This window comes from Xenopus tropicalis, chromosome 9 (assembly GCF_000004195.4).
Source record: "Xenopus tropicalis strain Nigerian chromosome 9, UCB_Xtro_10.0, whole genome shotgun sequence".
Lineage (NCBI taxonomy): Eukaryota > Metazoa > Chordata > Amphibia > Anura > Pipidae > Xenopus > Xenopus tropicalis.
Genome location: NC_030685.2, coordinates 4448319 through 4467334, shown reverse-complemented (window position 1 = coordinate 4467334; position 19016 = coordinate 4448319). Strand labels below are relative to the sequence as shown.

The window sequence follows — 19016 nt, the reverse complement described above, 5'->3', positions numbered from 1 at the left end:
GAGGCAGGGGTGCAATTTGAAGCAGAGGGGGCAGTTTGCATGGGGCTGATAGGTGGGACAGTATCTGTGCCAGGGGCAGAAGTCAGGATGTTGCACAGGCAGCTCCACACTATTTGCTCCATGTTACAGTACAACAGCCCTGAGTGTGATTTTACCACATGAGCTGCCAAAACACTAGCCAGTTGGCAGCCAACCCTGATAGTCCCAGTGCAGCCCCTCCCCCTCACTGAGCCGCTTCCGCCCATTCTGCCAGTAGTTGAACAGGAGAAACATTCCCACGTTGGGTAAAACAGAAGGGGCGGGGCAGAGAGAAGCAGAGGGAAATGATTGGACATCACATGCAGTGAGCCCGCCTTTGGGATTTTGGGATTTAGGGAAAAACAGCTGCTTGTTTGCTTCCCTTCCCGTCTGTACGCACCGGCAATCTCATATTTTATTGGGTTTTTTCTATTAATAACAATCAAGAAAGGAATTTTTTCTGGCCACCTTGGAAAAATAGTATCCACGGGTAAAGTAGGTTCCTCAGTGATTTCTGCACAAACTGCCCGAGTAACATGTGATCATTCCCCTCCCTCCCTAACTATGCCCCGCCTCTTCATTCAATCTACCTATCATAGTGCTCTGTCCCTACCAACCTGCCCCTTCTGGGAACTCGGCAAACTGGCTTGCTCTTATCTGCAACAATATGGCTCCCTCAGCACATACATGGCAAGCAATGCTGGAGAATAAATAGAAATAAGGTTTGTACTATACCCTGCTAGGACTGGGGGTCGGTGGGAGCTGTGGGACTGGGGGTCGGTGGGAGCTGTGGGACTGGGGGTCGGTGGGACTGGGGGTCGGTGGGAGCTGTGGGACTGGGGGTCGGTGGGAGCTGTGGGACTGGGGGTCGGTGGGAGCTGTGGGACTGGGGGTCGGTGGGACTGGGGGTCGGCGGGAGCTGTGGGACTGGGGGTCGGCGGGAGCTGTGGGACTGGGGGTCGGTGGGACTGGGGGTCGGTGGGAGCTGTGGGACTGGGGGTCGGTGGGACTGGGGGTCGGCGGGAGCTGTGGGACTGGGGGTCGGTGGGAGCTGTGGGAGCTGTGGGACTGGGGGTCGGTGGGACTGGGGGGGGTCGGGGGGACTGGGGGTCGGTGGGAGCTGTGGGAGCTGTGGGACTGGGGGGTCGGTGGGAGCTGTGGGTCGGGGGGAGCTGTGGGACTGGGGGTCGGTGGGACTGGGGGTCGGTGGGACTGGGGGTCGGCGGGAGCTGTGGGACTGGGGGTCGGTGGGAGCTGTGGGAGCTGTGGGACTGGGGGTCGGTGGGACTGGGGGGGGTCGGGGGGACTGGGGGTCGGTGGGAGCTGTGGGAGCTGTGGGACTGGGGGGTCGGTGGGAGCTGTGGGTCGGGGGGAGCTGTGGGACTGGGGGTCGGTGGGACTGGGGGTCGGTGGGAACTGTGGGACTGGGGGTCGGTGGGAGCTGTGGGACTGGGGGTCGGTGGGAGCTGGGGGACTGGGGGTCGGTGGGAGCTGTGGGACTGAGGGTCGGTGGGAGCTGTGGGACTGGGGGTCGGTGGGACTGGGGGTCGGTGGGAGCTGTGGGACTGGGGGTCGGTGGGAGCTGTGGGACTGGGGGTCGGTGGGACTGGGGGTCGGTGGGGGTCGGTGGGACTGGGGGTCGGTGGGAGCTGTGGGACTGGGGTCGGTGGGAGCTGGGGGTCAGTGGGACTGGGGGTCGGTGGGGGACTGGGGGTCGGTGGGAGCTGGGGGACTGGGGGTCGGTGGGAGCTGGGGGTCGGTGGGAGCTGTGGGACTGGGGGTCGGTGGGAGCTGTGGGACTGGGGGTCGGTGGGAGCTGTGGGACTGGGGGTCAGTGGGGGACTGAGGGTCGGTGGGAGCTGGGGGACTGGGGGTCAGTGGGACTGGGGGTCGGTGGGAGCTGTGGGACTGGGGGTCAGTGGGACTGGGGGTCGGTGGGACTGGGGGTTGGTGGGAGCTGTGGGACTGGGGGTCAGTGGGACTGGGGGTCGGTGGGAGCTGTGGGACTGGGGGTCAGTGGGAGCTGTGGGACTGGGGGTCGGTGGGAGCTGTGGGACTGGGGGTCGGTGTCCAATTCTGTAATCTTTATTAGCAACTAATATAATTGTTCCAGGGGCACTTCCAGGCCAGTCCCTCCCACAAGGAGCCAATGGGAATGTGGGAGGAAGCGAGTGACCCAGTGATGGGGAAGAAGGATAAAAATGAGGAGCGGAAGGAGAGAATCCTGAATCTCACACTGGAGATTATCTATCTGCTGACTGGAGAGGTGAGGGGGGCACTGTGAGTGGCACAGTGAGAAGAGACTGTCTGTCTGTACAAAGGGGGTCTCTCTGCTGCGTTACACACTCATCATTCTCTCTCCCTCTCAATACATAGGGCTACGTCATCCCTAAGAAGAAGAGCCCAACTGTGGGTTTGGGGGCCCTGCATGCCCCTGGCTCCGTCATACAGAAGGAAAATGACAAGAAGATCCTGGAACTCATCTCCAACATCATCCAGCTGCTGACTGGAGAGGTGGGTGCGGCCCCCCAATCCCCCCTTATTGTTTAGTAACAGTGTATGATAATCCCTTTCTCTGGCTGGGGGATGACTGTAACATTGTGTGTGCCAGGTTGCCATAAGGTGTGAGGATGTTTCCATCTATTTTTCCTTGGAGGAGTGGGAGTATATAAAAGGAAACAAGGCCCTTTACAGGGAAGGGATAAAGGAGGAGGAGCCCCAGCAGCTCCGCCCACTGGGTGAGTAATGGGTGCAGGGCACCAAATATCAGAACTCCGTGTGTAACTTATTAACAGGAACAGTACAAGGGCTGTGAGGGAACAATAGAAAGTAGAACACGAAATAACATAGTCTCTGAGAACAAGCCCAGATCTTTATAGGAAACAGGCAGGACTTGAGATCTGTAGCACTCACTATTGACAGGTAAGCAGAAAGGCAGTGAACAATAAAATATATTATGAGGACTGAGCATAGAAGCAGTTTCAGGCAGCGAAAGATGGACAGACCCACCCAGCATGAGGCGGGAGAAAGAGAAAGTGAAAGGGAATAGAAAGGAATATCTAGCATCACAGTAAGTACTGCATTGGTCCATTTTACAGTGGTTTAAATTCTTTCTTAACTGGGATAATGTTACTATGGGCCCAGCACTGACCCTATTACTTACACTTTCCTAGTAGATTTGTATGTGAAATATTAATTCTACTTGTATCTCTGCCAGACGGTGAATATGAAGATAAGAGAGAGATTCCAGCTGATCTGGGAGGAACATTATGTTATAATAATGAGCCAAGCAAGATTGGGGCTGAAGGAGCAGATTTTTGTGCCGACGGAAATCTCACAAACCCTGAAATTTCTCCAGTGGAACAGCCCCCACCGGCCAATGGGATTAAAGAGGAGGCGGCTTCATGGGAAGGGGGAAACCAATTAGATTGCAGCATTAATCCCCTTACAGAACAGATACAGGGAACAGACACACCTACTCCTATCATGGGGTGCAGCCTGAATAGCAGCTCGGCAGTGGATTATATATTGGTTGTTATTAAAGAGGAAAAATCTTCATCCGAAGGGGGAAACCAATCAGATTGCAGCACTAATCCCCTTACAGAACAGATACAGGGAACAGACACGCCTACTCCTATCATGGGGTGCAGCCTGAATAACACACCCATATGTACATCCATCCCAAAGGAGACATATCGGTGTGCCACGTGCCAGAAACACTTTAGCTACAAAAGCACCCTACTTAGGCACCAGAAAGTTGTCCATAAAGAGGAGAAACCATATTCATGTTCCGAGTGTGGGAAATGTTTTAAACTCCGCTACGACCTCACTATACACGTTAGAACTCACACAGGGGAGAAACCATTTAGTTGCTCTGAATGCGGGAAATGTTTCAAACGGAGAACAGAGCTGAATGCACATTATATCATTCACACAGGGGCGAGACCGTTCTCTTGTTCCGAGTGCGGGGAAGGCTTCAGGCGAAAAGCAGAGCTCATCGTCCATTATATCAGTCACACCGGGGAGAAACCATTTCAGTGTTCTGAATGTGGGAAATCATTTAAGCGGAGAGCGGATCTCAATGAGCACTGTATCATTCACAAAGGGGAGAAACCCTTCTCTTGCTCCGAGTGCGGGAAAAATTTTATGCGAAGAGGAGAGCTGAATATACATTATATCATTCACACGGGGGAGAAACCATTCTCTTGTTCCGAGTGTGGGAGACGTTTCGCTAGGGGCTCAGACCTCACCTCACATAGCAGGACCCACATGAAACACAGACCTTTCCCCTGCACTGAGTGTGGGAAATGCTTTAAGAGGAGGTCAGATCTGAATACTCACGTTAAAATGCACACAGGGGAGAAACCATTTGCCTGTTCTGTATGCGGGAAATGTTTCTCCCAAAGCTCCAATCTTAACGCCCATCTCCGGAGCCACAACTGAGCCCTCCGCATGAGAGAACTGGTTCAGCAGGGGTGGCCCTAAGGTGCTTATACACAGGTAGATTTTAGACCATTTATCTGGGCACCCCCTACAGGCCTACCTTGGCCAGATCTCCATCAGGCGGGTTTGATATTTCGTTTAATGTGGTCATTGGTCCTACAGCGCTTATTCCTGCTGTTTTAATTTGATCATTTGGGTCTAGAGCCAATCAAATTAAGCCAATATTGTCCACCTTAGATATAAAGGAATATTATCACGGGAAAACTTTTTTTTTTTTTAAAATGCATCAGTTAATAGAGCTTCTCCAGCAGAATCCTGCATTGTAATTTGTGTTAAAAAGTGTTTCCATTTATTTCCTTGGTTACAATGTAAAAATAAACTTGTCCTTTGATTCGAGGAGATACGTTGCAGAAGGAGCGTCTCGGCTGCATGTACCTTATTACATCTATCCACACCAGGTACAATCCTGCATTTGGTACGGGGTTTGGGCAGGTAGCAGATAAATATCAGTAAGGCGTAGGGATAGTTACATTGAGGGTCAGCTGTTGGAGAGGATTTTGCTGCAATCAGCTCCTCCTCTCCCCTTCCCACTCTCCAATAACTTTGTTTCTGTGTTTAAATGGTCAACCAATAGCTGTTGAGTCAGGTTGTGGTTCATATCAGCTAAAAATGCAGGTTGCAGGCAGGGTTGGACTGGCGGGCTTTGTCAGCCCAGAACCGATACCGGCTGGGTCTCCGGGGCCCGTAGGTCCCCCTTTCTCACATACGTGCTCGGGGGAGGGGTGTGTGTATATGGGGACCATGGCGGGGGTCCCTTTGGGACCTTGTGGTGGCAGCCCTAGTGCGCCCTGCACCCCCTTTAGTCCGACCCTGTTTGCAGGTCAGGGATGGGTCCTGCTCTCTGCAGACCTGTGATATCAGCCAGTCTGTGCCCACAAAGTCACCACTCTGATAGGAGGCGGCTATATAATTACTCGTAAAAGTGCACCTGTTTAATAAATGCGTATGTTATTTCTGTGCTTTCTGACAACTACACTAGAGACTGGGTTGGCTGTAACTGACTCGCATCTCTCCATGGGCAATGATGGTCTCTGGAGACCCGGCAGGTAGAAGAATGACATCTAGGCGGTGCCAGGTAGAAATCCCTGTAATCATAGTAATGGCAGAGTCTGAAACGGTCTAACCAACTCCAAACTACAGGTAATTGATGGTGTTCTACTGCTACTGGGACCTGGGGATACACATCTTTTATACCTGTGGAAAGCAGACATTAGGGATGTAGCGAACCTCAAAAAAAAAGTTAGCGAACCTGTTCGCGAACTTCCGCCGAAAATTGCGAATATTTGCGAACCCCATAGACTTCAATGTGAAGGCGAACTTTAAAAAATAGAAAAGCCATTTCTGCCCAGAAAACTGATTTTAAAGTTGTTTAAAGGGTGCCACAACCTGGACAGTGGCATGCAGGAGGGGGATCAAGGGCAAAAACCTCTGAAAAATTGACACACGCCGTTTTTCGAAATGATCGGTAATTTTGCGACTTTTTCGTATTTTTTGGCGCTTTCGTAAAGTTATCGTAAGTTTTGCGACTTTTTCGGAGCTTTCGTAACGTTATCGTAAGTTTTGAGACTTTTTCGGAGCTTTCGTAACGTTATCGTAAGTTTTGCGACTTTTTCGGATCATTCGTACCGTTATCGTAAGTTTTGCGACTTTTTCGGATCATTCGTACCGTTATCGTAAGTTTTGCGACTTTTTCGGATCATTCGTAACGTTATCGTAAGTTTTGCGACTTTTTCGGATCATTCGTACCGTTATCGTAAGTTTTGCGACTGTTTCGGATCATTCGTAACGTTATCGTAAGTTTTGCGACTTTTTCGTACCGTTATCGTAAGTTTTGCGATTTTTTCGGAGAATTCGTACCGTTATCGTAAGTTTTACGATTTTTTCGGTGCCGGCGAACCCAAATTGCGAACATCACGAAAAGTTCGCGAATTTGCGGACTTGCGAACACCCGATGTTCGCGCGAATTAGTTCGCCGGCGAACAGTTCGCTACATCTCTAGCAGACATTCCCAGTTGACTCTTCAGATCCAGCTGCCGTTGAAATTGAAGAAATCTCTAACTGGTAACCTCACCAGGAGACACTTCTAATACATGCAAGTTACGGGGCTCTACTAAGTGCAGTCTGATTGCATTGGAATAAAATACATACAACATTTCTTGAGTAGTCGCCAATTTTACCCATGATCTGTGTGTGTAGTTAACAGGCGCACCCATTTGCCTGGGGATTAAAGGGGTCGTATGGTGTAAAGCAGGGGTGGCTGGACCTTTCTCATCGGCGATAGACCGATGACCAGGGAATGTGTAGGTAGGCATTTGCGCAGCTCTTCCGCATCCCCGGCTTCATCGCGGTCCACCAGAAATCCACGCGGGATCGACTGGTGGACCGCAATCGACGTATTGGACACCCCTGGTGTAAAGCCAATTGGAAATGTACATTCATGCGGCATAGCAGTGACATCACACTTACTCACCCCGTGGGCTCATTTACAGTTGGCTCCCGCTGCAAAGGGTAGGAAGCCCAACCCCTACCTGCTTGGTTCATGCAGGGCTGATTGAGTCCAGCTGCCAGGCAAGTGCTTCAATGGTTCCCCAATCATAATCATGTTTAATCCACACCATGCATTGCATCATCAATGTCCATCCCAACCATATGGTGCGAACACAGGGATCCCCAACCTATTTACCTGTGAGTCACATCAAATATAAAAAGAGTTGGGGAGCAATAAGTATGAAAAAGCTTCATGGGGTGCCAAATAAGGTGAGTGGCTATTTAGCCCCTATGTGGACTGTCAGCCAACAGCAGGTTCTGATTGGTAGTACCCCTGGTTTTATGCAACAGAAACTTGCCCCCGAGCCAGGAATTAAAATAAGCACCTGGTTTGAGGCCCCTGGAGCAACATCCAAGGGGTTAAGGAGCAACATGTTATTCACGAGCCACTGGTTGGGGATCACTGTGCTAAAACTGCCTTATTAATGCCTAATGCCTCCTTAATGGCTTTGTTCATTATCTATAAACCTGGCAACCAACTCTAAAAAAAAAAAACATATACATGGACATTAGGAAAGTCTAAAATAACTTATTCCAACCAAAATAATACGATAATAAGATTGCCTTGACAATTCATCCTGTGAAGAACTCAAATCACTGCAAAATCTTAGGTCGTCAGCTTGGAAAAATACAAAAATATCAGCCAATCCTTTTGATTCCTTCTCTCGAGATGTTGGTGACCAAGGAGTGTGGGTATATAGATATATTTATATACAGTATAACGTACATAGAACCTGTCCCTAACTGGCAAACATCACGTACAACAAGTTTCATTTTCATCATATACATCATTGTATGTGTGAGTATCATTTCCTACAGAGACATGCGTCAAATGTATTTTTTCTTTGTGCCATGAACATCCAAATGCTCTGATTGGTTGGTTCTTACTCTCCCCATTTCCGTGTAGGTAACAATGAGCAATCCCACTCCAGTGAACAACTCCTACGTATTCAGTTTATAGAAGTATTAGTGTCACTGGGGCTTTAATGTCAGAAGACTGCATCGGGGTGTTGATTTTCGAACCTGCCCAACTGATATCTGCCTCGACATTAGTCGAACGGGCCTTCTTGAGGGCCTAATACACAGGCCAATTAGCTGGCACCTTGGTTTGGCCAACTTTTAGTCTTTCCTGTTGGGAGAGGTTAATCCCTAAATCTTTTCTTTCTCCTACAGAGGACTGAGGACGACCCTCGAGGGAGCCTAATTTTAATTAGAATGGTGCACTGTGGCTCTATAATTACTTGTGTTTTTTGCCCCTTGGATATTCCTAGCAAGCTAGTCTGCACTGCAAGGCTACTTACCGTACTAGCAAGTTTTATCAGACATTAAGGGCTCTGGCACACGGGGAGATTAGTCGCCCGCGGCAAAACTCCCTGTTCGCGGGCGACTAATCTCCCCGAGTTGCCTTCCCCTGCCATCCCACCGGCGAACATGTAAGTCGCCGGCGGGATGGCACACGCGGCGGCGCAATTTCGCGCAAATCGACGAAAAAGACGCTCCGTCGCGTCTGCCATCCCACCGGCGACTTACATTGTCGCCGATGGGATGGCAGGGGAAGGCAACTCGGGGAGATTGGTCGCCCGCGAACAGGGAGTTTTGCCGTGGGCGACTAATCTCCCCATGTGCCAGAGCCCTAAGGGTGAATGGCGAGTTTTCATGATTTTCTTTTCTTTCTAAAGGCCATACATGGGCCAATATAAGCTGCTGGCCCGTCTCCTCTAGACCAAGACAGCAGATTATTGCCATGTACGGGGCCTCCCAAGTTATCAGGCTGATGCGGCCCTTGTCTAATGGATATGCATAAGCCGATATTAGGATCCTACAATAGGCCCAGTGGCCAAACGACTGTATCAGCCCAAATTAACCCCCATACAATGGTGCCAAAACCAGGCAAAGCTCCATCTGGTTGGCAACTTATGAGCAAATCTCTCATTGTACTGCCAGCTTTAGCTTCATGTCTGCAGATGCAGCTTCCTGCCTTTCAATTGGTTCTTAGCACTTTTGTGCACAGACACTGAGCAAGACTACTGTATACCAGGCATAAAGCAAATCTTTTCTTACAGATGAATCTTCCTGTGTACATTCAGGTGTGTGCGCTGTTTAAAACTTTTCCCACATTCATCACAGGAAAAGGGTCTCTCTCCCGTGTGAGTTCTACGATGTACATTAAGGTAGGAGAACTGCGAAAAACATTTCCCACATTCGGGGCAGGGAAACGGCCTCTCCCCTGTGTGAAGCCTACGATGGATGTTCATGTCTGAGCGTTGGGTAAAACTTTTCCCACATTCGGGGCAAGTAAAGGGTTTCTCCCCTGTGTGAGTTTTCAAGTGCACAATGAGGTGCGAGCGACGTGTAAAAGATTTGCCGCATTCAGAACAGGGAAATGGATTCTCCCCTAGGTGCAGCCTCTGATGGACTTTAAAATCAGCTCGATACTTGAAACCTTTCCCACAGTCGGAGCAGGTAAACGTTTTCCCGTCTGTGTGAGTACTGGAATGTGCGGTAAAGTTTGAGCGCTTTGCAAAGGATTTCCCACATTCGGAGCAAGAGAAGGGCTTCTCCCCTGTGTGGACTATCTGATGCCCTTTAAGGTGCGACCGGCGTTTGAAACATTTGCCGCATTTGTCACAAGAAAACGGTTTCAGATCCGTGTGAGTCTTTACGTGCGCAGCAAGGTTTGCGCGGTGTGTGAAACATTTCCCACAGTCGGAACAACAAAATGGTTTCTCTCCTGAGTGAACTCCCTTGTGGACATTAAGATCTGAGCGACGGGCAAAACATTTCCCACATACAGGACAAGGAAATGGTTTCTCCCCTGTGTGGGTTCTTTCATGTCTAACGAGGTCCCTCCTATTGGTAAAAGCAAAATGACACTCGTCGCTAGTACTTTTAAAAATTTTTAGGGGAGATTCACGTGATCCATTACTGTTAATGTTTTTATCACATTCATAAGTCTTTGTTTCGGCCGAGCTGTTATTCAGGCTGCTCCCCATGATAGGAGTAGGTGTGTCTGTTCCCTGTATCTGTTCTGTAAGGGGATTAATGCTGCAATCTGATTGGTTTCCCTCTTTCCATAAAGCCGGTGCACTGCCTCGCATTCCAGAAGATATAGAATTATCTGCCAAGCTGTTACCCAAGCTGCTTCCCATGACAGGGGTAGGTGTGTCTGTTTCATAAATGAATTCAAACTGCAACCTGATTGGTTTCCTCCATCATGCAAAGCTGTTGCACCTTTAACACTATCGGCTGCTGTTTGCTGTTGGCCCTGTGGGATATTCCCAGAGTGAGTTCTACGATGTACATTCAGGTTAAAGCGCCGAGTAAAAGATTTGCCACATTCCGAGCACGAAAAGGGTTTCACCCCTGTGTGAGTTCTCAGGTGCCTGATAAAATCATAGCTTTTAGTGAAAGGTTTATGGCAGGTAGGGCAGTTATAGGTCCCCTGGGTGGGATGTTTGGCAAGGTGGGCCGCATGTAGGGCATTTGTATGTATGTTTGTATCAAACCTATTGTGATTAACGTCTGAGCCTTTATTGAAAGTGTGTGCCATGATAGGAGTAGGTGTGTCTGTTCCTTGTCTCTGTTCTGTAAGGGGAATAATGCTGCAATCTGATTGGTTTCCCCCTTCCCATGAAGCCGCCTCCTCTTTAATCCCATTGGCCGGTGGGGGCTGTTCCGCTGGAGAAATTTCAGGGTTTGTGAGATTTCCGTCACAAAAATCTGCTCCTTCAGCCCCAATCTTGCTTGGCTCATTATTATAACATAATGTTCCTCCCAGATCAGCTGGAATCTCTCTCTTATCTTCATATTCACCGTCTGGCAGAGATATAAGCATGAGAAATCATTGTGCTGTATTCCTTTGATTGGTTAGCAGTTTATCAACTGACACATAACATAAAATGCTAAAAGCAATTATTGATTTCATTAAAGGGGCACCAACAGTTTGAGCAAAATAACAGTGGCTTGTATACTGCACGTGCTTTCATGGCTGAAGGCAATGGCCAAGACCTACTCTTTAGTTTGGCACAGATCTCCCAGCAGGCTGAGTGAGGTTTACAAACATACAAAAAGAAAAAGGGATTGATCAATGCACATTCCCTGGTCCCCTGTTTCATAACAGACAATTTACTTATGAAACAGGGGGCCAGGGAATGTGCATTGATCAATCCCTTTTTCTTTTTGTATGTTTGTAGTTAATTTGGCCAGATCAGTTGCACTTCCATTGTATTTTATACTTTATTTAGCCCTGGGTGCTCCCATAACTTCCTTTTGTGTATTTATGTATTTTAGCAGATTTAATTCTGCAGGAAGAATGGCCAAACTTCCATGTGGGTTCAGCACCCCCAGCACCCCCACACCCGTCTTATGACTTTAAAAAGAATGGGTGTTGGTTAATGGGCAGTCTTCTCCTGTACAAGCCGCAAGCGGGGGAGGATTAAGCCTGTAAAACCTGGCAATCTCTCTCTATATAAGCAAAAGGCATGGGAGTGACTAAGCCCTCTGATTCAAACCAGCCCCCAGGTCAAGAATGGCAACAGTGCCCGGGAGTGCCAGCCTTTGAAAAATATGACCAGAGGTAGATAGTGTAGATAGGGCCACCATACGGGGTTAACCTTGACGTGGTATGGTGGCTTACCCATCTTATGATCATAATTTTGTAACTAAAAACCCCTGTTTTTTGTCAATATACTGTATGCACTAGCATGAAACTAACAGACAATTTACTTATGAAACAGGGGGTCAGGGAATGTGCATTGATCAATCCCTTTTTCTTTTTGTATGTTTGTAGTTAATTTGGCCAGATCAGTTGCACTTCCATTGTATTTGTATACTTTTTTAGCCTTGGAGTGCTCCCACAACCTCTTTTTGTGTATTTGAGTGAGGTTTACCCTGGGCTGGAGCACTTTTCAACATGGACCAGCCCAGGATCTAAGGTTATCTATTATAGTAACTATATACACAAATAAGCAACAATGAGTGATTACAATCCTTTGCTTGTCCTTTTACATTAACATTTATTTATAAAGCGCCAACATACCCCGCAGCGCTGTACAATAAGTGGGTTCCATACATTGGGCATACAGAGTAACATATAAAGCAATCAGTAACCGATACAGGAGGGGAAGGGAGCCCTGCCCAAAAGAGCTTACACTCTACAAGGAGTAACATATAAAGCAATCAGTAACCAATACAGGAGGGGAAGGGAGCCCTGCCCAAAAGAGCTTACACTCTACAAGGAGTAACATATAAAGCAATCAGTAACCGATACAGGAGGGGAAGAGAGCCCTGCCCAAAAGAGCTTACACTCTACAAGGAGTAACATATAAAGCAATCAGTAACCGATACAGGAGGGGAAGGGAGCCCTGCCCAAAAGAGCTTACACTCTACAAGGAGTAACATATAAAGCAATCAGTAACCGATACAGGAGGGGAAGGGAGCCCTGCCCAAAAGAGCTTACACTCTACAAGGAGTAACATATAAAGCAATCAGTAACCGATACAGGAGGGGAAGGGAGCCCTGCCCAAAAGAGCTTACACTCTACAAGGAGTAACATATAAAGCAATCAGTAACCAATACAGGAGGGGAAGGGAGCCCTGCCCAAAAGAGCTTACAATCCTTAAATACAATTTATTGTTTATCTTAAGGCCAGAACCTTTACACAGTGCACACTTACAGACTCTTCTATTCATTAGTAGGATAATATCATTTTTAAGCATGAGGTTCTGATATTTGGTACCCTGCACCCATTACTCACCCAGTGGGCGGAGCTGCTGGGGCTCTTCCTTTGTCATTTCTTTAATTAGGTCTTTTTTTAAATTCTCCCACTTCTGCAAGGAAAAATAGATGGAAACATCCTCACACCTTATGGCAACCTGGCACACACAATGTTACAGTCATCCCCCAGCCAGAGAAAGGGATTATCATACACTGTTACTAAACAATAAGGGGGGATTGGGGGGCCGCACCCACCTCTCCAGTCAGCAGCTGGATGATGTTGGAGATGAGTTCCAGGATCTTCTTGTCATTTTCCTTCTGTATGACGGAGCCAGGGGCATGCAGGGCCCCCAAACCCACAGTTGGGCTCTTCTTCTTAGGGATGACGTAGCCCTATGTATTGAGAGGGAGAGAGAATGATGAGTGTGTAACGCAGCAGAGAGACCCCCTTTGTACAGACAGACAGTCTCTTCTCACTGTGCCACTCACAGTGCCCCCCTCACCTCTCCAGTCAGCAGATAGATAATCTCCAGTGTGAGATTCAGGATTCTCTCCTTCCGCTCCTCATTTTTATCCTTCTTCCCCATCACTGGGTCACTCGCTTCCTCCCACATTCCCATTGGCTCCTTGTGGGAGGGAGGGGCCTGGAAGTGGAATTAAGCAGATATTACAAAATGTCAGTATCTGCGGCTACAGCACAAGATTACAATAACCCCACTGACAGACTTAGTTGCCCCCCCAAACTCTTGCATGGGGGCAGTTTGCATGGGGCTGATATGTGGGACAGTATCTGTGCCTGGGGCAGAAGTCAGGATGTTGCCCAGGCAGCTCCACACTATTTGCTCCATGTTACAGTACAACAGCCCTGAGTGTGATTTTACCACATGTGGTGCCAAAACACTAGCCAGTTGGCAACCTTACTGTACTGCCCACTGTGCCCCGCAACCAAACCTGATAGTCCCAGTGCAGCCTCTCCCCCTTACTGAGCCGCTGCTGCTTCCGCCCATTCTGCCAGTAGTTGAACAGGAGAAACATTCCCACGTTGGGTAAAACAGAAGGGGCGGGGCAGAGAGAAGCAGAGGGAAATGATTGGACATCACATGCAGTGAGCCCGCCTTTGGGATTTTGGGATTTAGGGAAAAACAGCTGCTTGTTTGCTTCCCTTCCCGTCTGTACGCACCGGCAATCTCATATTTTATTGTTTTTTTTCTATTAATAACAATTAAGAAAGGAATTTTTTCTGGCCACCTTGGAAAAATAGTATCCACGGGCAAAGTAGGTTCCTCAGTGATTTTTGCACAAACTGCCCGAGTAACATGTGATCATTCCCCTCCCTCCCTAACTATGCCCCGCCTCTTCATTCAATCTACCTATCATAGTGCTCTGTCCCTACCAACCTGCCCCTTCTGGGAACTCGGCAAACTAGCTTGCTCTTATCTGCAACAATATGGCTCCCTCAGCACATACAAGACAAGCAATGCTGGAGAATAAATAGAAATAAGGTTTGTACTATACCCTGCTAGGACTGGGGGTCGGTGCTACTGGGAACTATGGGACTGGGGGTCGGTGATAGCTGTGGGACTGGGGGGTCGGTGGGAGCTGTGGGACTGGGGGTCGGTGGGAGCTGTGGGACTGGGGGTTGGTGGGACTGGGGGGTCGGTGGGAGCTGTGGGACTGGGGGTCGGTGGGACTGGGGGGTCGGTGGGAACTGTGGGACTGGGGGTCGGTGGGAGCTGTGGGACTGGGGGGTCGGTGGGAGCTGTGGGACTGGGGGTCGGTGGGAGCTGTGGGACTGGGGGTCGGTGGGAGCTGTGGGACTGGGGGTCGGTGGGAGCTGTGGGACTGGGGGTCGGTGGGACTGGGGGGTCAGTGGGAGCTGTGGGACTGGGGGTCGGTGGGAGCTGTGGGACTGGGGTCGGTGGGAGCTGTGGGACTGGGGGGTCGGTGGGACTGGGGGGTCGGTGGGAGCTGTGGGACGGGGGGTCGGTGGGAGCTGTGGAACTAGGGGTCGGTGGGAGCTGTGGGACTGGGGGTCGGTGGGAGCTGTGGGACTAGGGGTCGGTGGGAGCTGTGGGACTGGGGGTCGGTGGGAGCTGTGGGACTGGGGGGTCGGTGGGAGCTGTGGGACTAGGGGTCGGTGGGAGCTGTGGGACTGGGGGTCGGTGGGAGCTGTGGGACTGGGGGTCGGTGGGAGCTGTGGGACTGGGGGTCGGTGGGAGCTGTGGGACTGGGGGTCGGTGGGAGCTGTGGGACTGGGGGGTCGGTGGGAGCTGTGGGACTAGGGGTCGGTGGGAGCTGTGGGACTGGGGGTCGGTGGGAGCTGTGGGACTGGGGGTCGGTGGGAGCTGTGGGACTGGGGGTCGGTGGGAGCTGTGGGACTGGGGGTCGGTGGGACTGGGGGGTCAGTGGGAGCTGTGGGACTGGGGGTCGGTGGGAGCTGTGGGACGGGGGGTCGGTGGGAGCTGTGGAACTAGGGGTCGGTGGGAGCTGTGGGACTGGGGGTCGGTGGGAGCTGTGGGACTAGGGGTCGGTGGGAGCTGTGGGACTGGGGGGTCGGTGGGAGCTGTGGAACTAGGGGTCGGTGGGAGCTGTGGGACTGGGGGTCGGTGGGAGCTGTGGGACTGGGGGGTCGGTGGGAGCTGTGGGACTGGGGGTCGGTGCTACTGGGAACTGTGGGACTGGGGGGTCGGTGGGAGCTGTGGGACTGGGGGACGGTGGGACTGGGGGGGTCGGTGGGAGCTGTGGGACTGGGGGGTGGTGTCCAATTCTGTAAGCTTTAACAGCACCTAGTGTAATTGTTCCAGGGGCACTTCCAGGCCCCTCCCTCCCACAAGGAGCCAATGGGAATGTGGGAGGAAGCGAGTGACCCAGTGATGGGGAAGAAGGATAAAAATGAGGAGCGGAAGGAGAGAATCCTGAATCTCACACTGGAGATTATCTATCTGCTGACTGGAGAGGTGAGGGGGGCACTGTGAGTGGCACAGTGAGAAGAGACTGTCTGTCTGTACAAAGGGGGTCTCTCTGCTGCGTTACACACTCATCATTCTCTCTCCCTCTCAATACATAGGGCTACGTCATCCCTAAGAAGAAGAGCCCAACTGTGGGTTTGGGGGCCCTGCATGCCCCTGGCTCCGTCATACAGAAGGAAAATGACAAGAAGATCCTGGAACTCATCTCCAACATCATCCAGCTGCTGACTGGAGAGGTGGGTGCGGCCCCCCAATCCCCCCTTATTGTTTAGTAACAGTGTATGATAATCCCTTTCTCTGGCTGGGGGATGACTGTAACATTGTGTGTGCCAGGTTGCCATAAGGTGTGAGGATGTTTCCATCTATTTTTCCTTGGAGGAGTGGGAGTATATAAAAGGAAACAAGGCCCTTTACAGGGAAGGGATAAAGGAGGAGGAGCCCCAGCAGCTCCGCCCACTGGGTGAGTAATGGGTGCAGGGCACCAAATATCAGAATCCCTTGTGTAACTGATTAACAGGAACAGTACAAGGGCTGTGAGGGAACAATAGAAAGTAGAACACGAAATAACATAGTCTCTGAGAACAAGCCCAGATCTTTATAGGAAACAGGCAGGACTTGAGATCTGTAGCACTCACTATTGACAGGTAAGCAGAAAGGCAGTGAACAATAAAATATATTATGAGGACTGAGCATAGAAGCAGTTTCAGGCAGCGAAAGATGGACAGACCCACCCAGCATGAGGCGGGAGAAAGAGAAAGTGAAAGGGAACAGAAAGGAATATCTAGCATCACAGTAATTACTGCATTGGTCCATTTTAAAGCGGACCTGTCACCTTAAGAAATAATTTCAAATTGTTTTCTATTGTGTTTGGCAAGCAAAATAAACTTTACTTACACTATATAAATTATTTTAATCGTATTTTCTTCAGCCTTGGAGTTCACAATTGCAGCAAGCAGGCAGGGGCCATTTTGTGGACACTGTTATCAAAGCAGGCATTGCATTCTGCCAAAATCTTGTTTCTGTGCCAGTATGGGGGGAGCTGATGCCCATGTCCATGCACTGGTTACACAATTACATGGTGAGGAGGGAGGGGGAATGTGAGGAGGGCAGCGACATCTAAGAAGTTCTGAATTGAAAGTGAAAGTAACTGTCTGCCTAAGGCATAGAGGCGGGGCAGGCATTATATGATTGACAGCTGGGATTTTAAAATGCTTTTATAATGGGTATGGATGTGGTAATAAAAAAGTTATTTTGGGTTTCATGTTTAATTTGAAAAGGGCTTTTATTATACAGCTTTTTATATCTGGGTGACAGGTCCACTTTAACTGGGATAATGTTACTATGGGCCCAGCACTGACCCTATTACTTACACCTTCCTAGTAGATTTGTATGTGAAATATTAATTCTACTTGTATCTCTGCCAGACGGTGAATATGAAGATAAGAGAGAGATTCCAGCTGATCTGGGAGGAACATTATGTTATAATAATGAGCCAAGCAAGATTGGGGCTGAAGGAGCAGATTTTTGTGCCGACGGAAATCTCACAAACTCTGAAATTTCTCCAGCGGAACAGCCCCCACCGGCCAATGGGATTAAAGAGGAAGAGGCTTCATGGGAAGGGGGAAACCAATCAGATTGCAGCATTAATCCCCTTACAGAACAGATACAGGGAACAGACACACCTACTCCTATCATGGGGTGCAGCCTGAATAACAGCTCGGCAGAGGATTATATATTGGTTGTTATTAAAGAGGAAGAATCTTCATCCGAAGGGGGAAACCAATCAGATTGCAGCATTAATCCCCTTACAGAACAGATGCAGGGAACAGACACACCCATATGTACATCCATCCCAAAGGAGTCGTATCGCTGTACCACATGCCAGAAACACTTTAGCTATAAAAGTGCCCTACTTAGGCACCAGAAAGTTGTCCATGAAGAGGAGAAACCATATTCATGTTCCGAGTGTGGGAAATGTTTTAAACTCCGCTACGACCTCACTATACACGTTAGAACTCACACAGGGGAGAAACTATATAGTTGCTCTGAATGCGGGAAATGTTTCAAGCGGAAAACAGAGCTGAATGCACATTATATCATTCACACAGGGGCGAGACCGTTCTCTTGTTCCGAGTGCGGGGAAGGCTTCAGGCGAAAAGCAGAGCTCATCGTCCATTATATCAGTCACACCGGGGAGAAACCATTTCAGTGTTCTGAATGTGGGAAATCATTTAAGCGGAGAGCGGATCTCAATGAGCACTGTATCATTCACAAAGGGGAGAAACCCTTCTCTTGCTCCGAGTGCGGGAAAAATTTTATGCGAAGAGGAGAGCTGAATATACATTATATCATTCACACGGGGGAGAAACCATTCTCTTGTTCCGAGTGTGGGAAATGCTTTAAGAGGAGGTCATATCTGAATACTCACGTTAAAATGCACACAGGGGAGAAACCATTTGCCTGTTCTGTATGCGGGAAATGTTTCTCCCAAAGCTCCAATCTTAACGCCCATCTCCGGAGCCACAACTGAGCCCTCCGCATGAGAGAACTGGTTCAGCAGGGGTGGCCCTAAGGTGCTTATACACGGGTAGATTTCAGACCATTTTTCTGGGCACCCCCTACAGGCCTACCTTGGCCAGATCTCCATCAGGCGGGTTTGATATTTCGTTTAATGTGGTCATTGGTCCTACAGCGCTTATTCCTGCTGTTTTAATTTGATCGTTTAGAGCCAAACAATCAAATTAAGCCAATATTGTCCACCTTAGATATAAAGGAATATTATCATGGGAAAACTTTTTTTTTTAAAAAAATGCATAAGTTAATAGAGCTTCTCCAGCAGAATCCTGCATTGTAATTTGTGTTAAAAAGTGTTTCCCTTTATTTCCTTGGTTACAATATAAAAATAAACTTGTCCTTTGATTCGAGGAGACACGTTGCAGAAGGAGCGTCTCGGCTGCATGTACCTTATTCCGTCTATCCATGCCAGGTACAATCCTGCATTTGGTACGGGGTTTGGGCAGGTAGCAGATAAATATCAGTAAGGCGTAGGGATAGTTACCTTGAGGGTCAGCTGTTGGAGAGGATTTTGCTGCAATCAGCTCCTCCTCTCCCCTTCCCACTCTCCAATAACTTTGATTCTGTGTTTAAATGGTCGACCAATAGCTGTTGAGTCAGGTTGTGGTTCATAGCAGCTAAAAATGCAGGTTGCAGGCAGGGTTGGACTGGCGGGCTTTGTCAGCCCAGAACCGATACCGGCTGGGTCTC

General features: G+C 49.4%; 1 long non-coding RNA gene and 1 pseudogene across 1 annotated transcript; one reads left to right on the top strand and one right to left on the bottom strand.

Annotated features, from left to right (window-relative positions):
- The first annotated feature begins 449 nt into the window (after positions 1-449).
- LOC101733321 lies at positions 450-18695 on the top strand (annotated as a pseudogene).
- Positions 10874-13080, bottom strand: LOC101733272. The gene is made up of 3 exons (XR_208558.3): positions 13039-13080; positions 12824-12896; positions 10874-10884 (listed from the first exon to the last, which is right to left on the bottom strand). It is a non-coding gene; the product is annotated as an uncharacterized LOC101733272 (long non-coding RNA).
- Positions 18696-19016: the final 321 nt, after the last annotated feature.